We start from the raw sequence: 4,983 nt of genomic DNA, 5'->3' as shown, positions 1-4,983 counted from the left end.
GCGTTGCATAGTATTCCATTGTGTGTATGTACCATAGTTTGGTTATCCATTCCTCAGTTGATGGACATCTAGGTTGTTTCCATGTTTTGGCTATTGTAGATAGTGGCACAGTTACTCTTAACCACAACCTGCAGAAATCTGATCCAATTCCCTGAGGGAGAACTATCTAATTCCTGTTTTCTTTTTGCTTGGTTTTGGCAGGGTCTTTCCAGTGCAAGGGCTGCAGAGCTCCTGGCTCAGGATGGGCCTAATGCCCTCATCCCTCTGAAGGAGACCCCGGAGACTGTCAAGTTCCTCAAGCAGCTGGTGGGGGGGCTTCTCCATCCTCCTGTGGATTGGAGCCATTCTGTGCTGGATCACATATGGGATTCAGTCTGCCAATAATCCATCCTCGTCTCTAGACAACATAAGGTCTTGGCTGATCCCCTTACATGATTCTGCTTACTTGGGAACAAGGGGATACAAAACAATGTTTTTAGGCCTTAAGTTGATAGAGCGCTGGCTTGGAGTCTGGACTCTGACACTGAGCACTCCCTGGGTTTTAGAAAATTAATAATTTTCCCATCTCTAAAACAAATTAAATGTGATTCCCAATGTCTCAGAGGCATTATGAACATGAATTTAAAAAAGGCAGGGAGGAGGGGAGCACCAGAGCTCCTTGAGGGAAAAAACTCTATACCCATGTGAATTATTTTTGAGATTTTATTCTCAAAGCTAATTCTGTCCTTTAAACATGGAGAGCGTCTATGATTGTTGAGAACTGGGTACCCAAACTACAAAATTGAATTGGCCAACATTATGCTAAGACAAGGAAGCCAGAGGAAGACTTGAAATGTCTAGAAAAGAGAACTCTGTAGGGACATTAACCAGATTAGTGGTTGCTTGGGGCTGACGGTGGGAGTTGGTGATTGACTGCAAAAAGGCATGATTGAGTGACCCTTTTGGGTGTGATAGAAATGTTCTAAAGCCTGATGTAGTGATGGTTGCATAAGTCTATAAATTTGCTTTAGATGAAAAAAATAATCATTGAATTGTACACTTAAAACATAAATTTTATAGCATATAAATGATATTGTACCAAATGCCATGTTTCTCACCTTTCCATAGAGAGATCTAGCCCCAGGATCTGGCTCATTTCTATTATCTGTTTTTATGATTGACTCCTCTCCTCATTGCTCAGGTGTATTTAGGTGCTGTGCTTGCCCTGGTTGTTACTTTAACAGGCTTATTTGCTTATTACCAAGAGGCGAAAAGCACCAACATCATGGCCAGCTTCAGTAAAATGATTCCTCAGGTGAGTAGCCCAGTCATCTCTCTTCTAGTGTCTGCATTACTTATGAAAGAAGAAGCATTAGCTAATGAAAAAGTAGACTTTTGGGGGCAGATGGTCTGTGCTCAAGCCCTAGCCCCATCACTTACTGCCTGATAAATATTGAGCAAATTACTTACTCTCTTGGGACCCATTTCCTCACAGGTTTTGAAATGATCAAATGAAGAGGCAGGAAAATGCTTTGTCAGGAATCAGATAAGACAGAAACATTAGTCATTGCATGACCTTCTACTGCTCTAAGGGATTTCTGAGCTGTTTGGAAAAGTTCATTGTTCAGGTGATTCAGGAAGTAAACTGTAGAAATTCAGAGTGCATTCACTGGCAGCCAAGAAGATCAACCTATGATTCTTTTTCTGGGACCATTTTGCTTCCATTCCTGAGCTCAGTGCATGATGTCCCGAATGTTGTCAGTGTGGAAATCAGTGCTCTCCTCTTCACACAGGACTTCTGCTATGTGTCCTCTCAAGAGTCTGTGTGCTGCTATCGACAGAACAGGAGAGCTGGGTTGTCCATAAATGAAAAAGTTGCTGGGCAGAAAGAAAGCTTATGGGTGCAAATGGTCCATCTCATTAGAGTTTTCCCTGGGTTAACAAGATCATTGAACCCTTAAGCTTCACCTTCAGTGTTCTTTCTGCACATCACAGCCATCATTCATCCTTAACTGTTGTTCCCTTTCCATCAGGCCTGTGTCTCTTGCTTTGGTATATCTGTATTCAGCAGCATTTTCTGGTTCCAAGAGCATCTCTATAAGCTCCTCCTTAAGAAGAACTAGTTCTTTGGTCTTCACATTCCAGGTGCAACACTTTTGTTTTATTTTTTGCTCTTCTTACATCCATGGATTTTAATCTTTCCATTTCAGAGATTCAGCATTTATAAATGAAAGAAATGGATTAGCATTGTTTTAGGATCTAAGATATCTGTTACATTTTTCTTTCCCAGCAAGCTCTTGTCATCTGAGATCCAGAGAAGACAATCCCTTCAGAACATTTTTCTGGTTGTGGGGGACATAGTGGAGATTAAAGGAGGAGACCAGATTCCTGCAGACATCTGATTGCTGTCTTCTCAGGGATGCAAAGTAAACATCAAGGGACCTCCCTAAGGATCAAATTTGTTGGCATTCTATTGGCTTTACTGATTTCAGCATAACAAAAGCAGGAAGGCTAATTTTGAAGATTTTTCAAAATTTCTTCTAGGTGGATAATTCATCTCTCACTGGGGAATCAGAGCCCTAGTCTCCATCCTGTGACTTCACTCATGACAATCCCCTGGAAACAAAGAATATTGGCTTTTATTCTACAACCTGTCTGGAAGGTAAGTCTAGCTGGTTCTAAGGTCCAGATGTACTTCTTCCTCCTTAGGTCATATGTTTTTGTGTCTTTACCATCTTTTGTTCAAAACTTTTCCCAGAGAAAACATGAAATTGAAGAGCTTAGAGAACTGATTTTTATCCTATAATGTCATGCACTAATTGATCATGTAAGCCACCAAAGAAGATAAAATAGATTGTGCTCATTTTATAGCTAAACACTCCTCGAATAAAATTTCTACTTTCTCTATAGGCACAGCAACTGACATGGTTATCAACATGGGTGACCATACCGTCATTGGACAAATTTCCTCTCTGGCTTCAGGAGTTGGAAATGAGAAGACACTCATTGCCACTGAGATTGAGCATTTTGCTCATATTGTGGCAGGAGTGTCTGTCTTCATTGGCATTATTTTCTTCATCATCACGTATCCATGAAGTATCCTGTCCTGGGCTCCACCATCTTCCTCATTGGCATCATTGTAGCCAATGTGCCTGAGGGTCTCCTGGCCACTGTCACTGTGTGTCCATGCTGTTAGGTAGCCACCAACTCTTCCTATTCACTAAAACTGTTAACATTTAACATCTATGCTAGGTAAGCTCCCACAAGCAAACTACAAGTCTCCTCTGTCTTTAGAGTGAAATGCTGCACCATCAAGGATAATAATGGAACATTATGAATAAATCATTTCTTAGAGACACAAAAGGAGTTGTGATAATTTTAATATTAGAATGCATTGTCCTTGAAAACTTTACATTTTTGTTTTCAGGTCTATCTGTAATCATGCAAGTTAGTTAGCTCCTTAAGATCTTGGTAGACAGGCAAGAAGATCAGATATGGATAGAATTTTTTTGCTATATATAGTTGTGGCAGATGATATTCCTATGTACGTATTTGTATGTATTATATAAATGACCATGTGCAGCTTAAAGCTAGTGGGGCAAAGTTAGGGTAACTTCTTAGCCACAACTAAGCACCTTGAGGGAGTGAATTTCTGGGCCTGCAGGTTGGAGACCATGGTCACAGGGAACATCAAGCTCCATTGGTTCAACATAGTACACAAAAATATTGTTCTACATCTTACTTTGGTGAGTAGTGACTGGGATCTTAAAAGCTTGCAAATGGCCATCAAAGAGATAGCAATTGGTCTCTCCTTGTCCAGAACAGAAAAGAGTGAGGAAAATGAAAGACATATGGAAATAGTCCAAAGGACTAATGGGCCATGAGAACTTCAGCCTGTATGATCCTGAGACCAGAAGAAATAGAGAGTGACTAGCTACCAATGCTATCCACTTGGAAAGGGATCAAAATTGGATATCCTGGATAGAGTGGGAGGAAAAATGTGGAACAAAATTTAAAAAACGTTAAGACCAGGTTTACTTGTCAAATGGAGACTGGTGGAACCCCTGAGACTATGGCTCTGAGTCACCCTTCAGGCCTGAAATTGAACTCACTCCCCTGGCTTAACTCTAAGCCAAAGAATTCTATGAGCTGAACAACTATACTAGGGAGAGTCACCCCTGAGTACAAACAACCATGGGAGATCAGAAGGGCAGCATTGGCGCAGCTAGGGAGACAGGAACTAAACCAAACTCACTGCCATTGAGTCAAATCCAACTCATAGCGATCTCTCCTTGGGTTTCCATGGTGGTATCACTACGGAAATAGGTCGCCCAATCTTCCTTCTGAGGAGTGGCTGGTGGGTTTGAACTACTAGACTTCTGGTTAGCAGTCAAATGCCTAAGACACTACTCCACCAGAGCTCCCAGGGAGACAGGAACACATAGGCTGGAAAAAAAAAAAAAATACACATTAGAATGCATTGTCCTTGAAAATTTTACATTTTCATTTACAGGAGGTCTATGTGTAATCAAGTCTGTGCCACTGGTGTTTCAGAGTCAGCGGGGTGCACCTGGTGCACAGGTATCAGCCCAGTTTACAGACTGAGACGGACTAGGAAGAAGGAAGAGGCTATCCACTTCTCAAAGAATTGGCCAGGGAAAACCTTATGAATAGAAGAGAAACACTGTCTGATATATTGCTGCACAACTTTATGAATAGTCCAGAAACATTGTCTAATACAGAAGAGGAGGATGAGTCACTTAGGTTAGAAGGCTCTCAAAATAGGACTGGGAAAGAGCTGCATCATCAGAGCAAAACCAGCCGTGTTGTTGTTATGTGCTGTCGAGTCGGACTCAACTTATAGCGACCCCTCCTTGGGTTTCTGAGGCAGTATCACTACAGAAGTAAATTGCCCCATCTTCCTTCTGAGGAGTGGCTGGTGGGTTTGAACCACCAGCCTTCTGGTTAGCAGTCAAGTGCCTTAGGCACTATGCTATCAGAGCT

General features: G+C 41.6%; 1 pseudogene; it reads left to right on the top strand.

Moving 5' to 3' along the window:
- Positions 1–1,294, top strand: part of LOC103212589 — a 7,905-nt pseudogene extending 6,611 nt beyond the window's left edge.
- Positions 1,295–4,983: the final 3,689 nt, after the last annotated feature.

This window comes from Orycteropus afer, unplaced genomic scaffold, assembly GCF_000298275.1.
Source record: "Orycteropus afer afer isolate SDZICR_OR568_19922 unplaced genomic scaffold, OryAfe1.0 scaffold01020, whole genome shotgun sequence".
Lineage (NCBI taxonomy): Eukaryota > Metazoa > Chordata > Mammalia > Tubulidentata > Orycteropodidae > Orycteropus > Orycteropus afer.
Note: the sequence above shows the minus strand (reverse complement) of the source record. Positions and strands in the feature narration are given on the sequence as shown.